This window comes from Chrysochloris asiatica, unplaced genomic scaffold (genome assembly GCF_000296735.1).
Source record: "Chrysochloris asiatica unplaced genomic scaffold, ChrAsi1.0 scaffold00213, whole genome shotgun sequence".
In the NCBI taxonomy this organism is placed as follows: Eukaryota; Metazoa; Chordata; class Mammalia; order Afrosoricida; family Chrysochloridae; genus Chrysochloris; species Chrysochloris asiatica.
The window spans coordinates 2,653,351-2,656,014 of NW_006408731.1; the positions used below are offsets into that span (position 1 = coordinate 2,653,351).

The 2,664-nt window shown below is 40.9% G+C and overlaps 1 non-coding gene across 1 annotated transcript; it reads right to left on the reverse strand.

The window, feature by feature from the left end:
* Positions 1-1,127: 1,127 nt before the first annotated feature.
* TRNAV-UAC lies at positions 1,128-1,200 on the reverse strand. The gene has a single exon. It is a non-coding gene; the product is annotated as a tRNA-Val (tRNA).
* Positions 1,201-2,664: the final 1,464 nt, after the last annotated feature.

Consider the following 2,664-nt stretch of genomic DNA (forward strand, 5'->3'; position numbering starts at 1 on the left):
GCAATTAGTCATAATAACAATTATTCACTATTGAATCTTATGAATCTTATTCCCATCTCTTTTCACCAGACTCATCTAGACAAGATGACAGCTATTCAGTGGGGACTCTTTCTTTCCCCCCATATTTTAAAACTAAAGTCTCTCTTGAAACCTTGTAAGTCAGTCACTTTGTGCCTTTATTGCTCCCTCCTTTTAGGCAGCCAATGTCTAAGTTGCCCGTCCCTATCTACCCTGTGAACATAGGGAATAGCATTGGTACTTGATGTGAAGACTCTTTCCCTCTCTGTTGGTATTTAGAGTAATTACTGCTCTGAGTATAGGTCAGGTTCATCAAATTGAAGCAATTTACCCTTGTTTTCTTCATCCATTATAACTAAATAAATAAAATAAAAAAAGTTTTTCAATCTTCCTCTAGTTGAGTTCTGATTATCGAGCCATCGAGGCTAGGTCAAAAGGTCTGCAAGTTTGGGTGTTCTTGTAGAACGAGTCCTTTCAAATCAAATAGCTCTAGCCATCTGCCTATGTGTTCAGCAACTTTTGTATGCAGAAGTGAAATAGCTCCATGCCTAGTAGCTCCATGGTATAGTGGTTATCCTGCCTTCCTTACATTCAGAAGATCCTGTAGTTCAAGCCCTAGTGGAACCAAGAGTAGCTTTTGCTGTTTAGATTTCTAGTGGAAAGTGATAAGTAGAGGAGAGACAATTGCTGGTTCTTTTCCAGCTTCTCTTTGGGAGACCAGTATTCACACATTGCTTAGCACTGGGAGTACAGTGGAGATTGTCACAGAGCACAGTCGTGTTATTTCTGCTCCTTCTAGGCATTATAAGGGTAAGGAAGGTACAGGTTTCAATGAGGCTTAAGTGTCCCCATATACTAAAGGTAATACACATGGGTACCCAAATTATTAACTGATAGGGAGGGACAAGGATCTGATTTAGGTCAAAAGGTAGAAGTCTTAGTAAAATCTACGGGTGGGTAGGATTGGATACCAGGCCCTTTATTGTTGTTATTAAGCACTGACTCATAGTTGGCTCTGTTTAGGGTTTTCAAGGAGCTTATAGTTCAAACTGACCTTGTGGTCCACTGCTTATTCTACAGTGCCACACCAGGACTCCAAAAGCAGATCTTGGTTCCACTGGGGTTTGAACCCAGGATCTTCTGCGTGTAAGGCAGACATGTTAACCACTACACCATGGAACCAGATGGTCCAGCTCATTTAGTAGTTTTTAATTTCTGGATACTCACATTTTCTTACCCAGAAAACCAGGTTCTCCTAGCTCTAGGCAGGGAGTTCTCTGGAAATTTTTCAGATTTATCCTACTTAGGAGATAAAACAGGAACTTTGACTTGGGAGGCATCTGATGCATTTGTCCCTGAGGGTAAATTAGAGACACTCGCAAATATGCATTGCTTTATAAAATTTACTTCCCACACTCCCTAGAAAGGAATATATCAGAGAATATGTTCTACCTCCAACACTTATCTGTCAGCTTGTCATATCATAGTGACTTGTGTGTTGCTGTGATGCTGGAAGCTATGCCACTGGTATTTTAAATATCAGCAGGATCACCCATGGTGGACACATTTCAGCTGAGCTTCCAGACTAAGATAGATTAGGAAGAAGGAGAGGAGGACTATTTCGGAATGTTAAGCCATTGGAAACATGAATGATAGTAGGATACTGTCAGATAGCACTAGAATATTGAATATTGAAACATTATAAATAGTACCAGAATATTGTCAGATACAGTTCCAGAAGATGAGTCCCTCAGGTTGGAAGGCACTGAAAATACAACTGAGGAAGAGCTGCCTCCTAAAAGTAGAGTTGACCTTGATGATGCGAATGGAGTTAAGTTTTCAGGCTCTTCATTTGCTGATGTTGTTGTTAAGTGCTATCCAGTCAGTTCCAACCCTGTATAGGGTTTTCACGGAGTAACTGGTGAGTTTGAACTGCTGACCTTGTGGTCCAAACCAACCTTGAGGTTGAGTGCTTATCCTATGGCACCACACCAGGACTCATGTGCTGATGTTGCTGTTGTTAAGGGCCTTAGAGTCGGTTCCCACTCATAGCAACCCTGTATAGGGTTCCTGAGGAGTAGCTGGTGAGTTCGAAACACCTTCCTTGAGGTAAAAACCAATCTTGCAGTCTAGTGCTTATCCTACAACACCACACCAGGACTCCTATTTGCTGATGGGGCACCACAAATGAGGATAAATAGCTATGTTGTTGTTGTTGTTAGCACCGTCGAGTCGGTTCTGACCCATAGCGACCCTGTATAGGGTTTCCAAGGAGCAGCTGGTGAGCTTGAGTTGCCGACCTTGCAGTTCAAACGGCTTTGTAATCTGGCGCATTAATCCACAGCACCACACCAGGACTCCATAAATAACTGTAAAGATCCATAAATAATCAGAACATGGAATATGAAATATGAATCTAGGAAAATTCAAAGTGTCAACAATGAAATGGAACACATAAAGATCAATATCGTAGACATTAGTGAACTGAAATGGACTGGTATTGGATCTAGAAAACATGCACTCTTATGCCAAGAATGACAAATTAAAGAGGAATGGCACCACATTCATCATCAAAAAGAACATTTCAAGATCTATCTTGAAGTATAACGCTGTCTGGGATAGGATATGCTATATATATATAAAAAA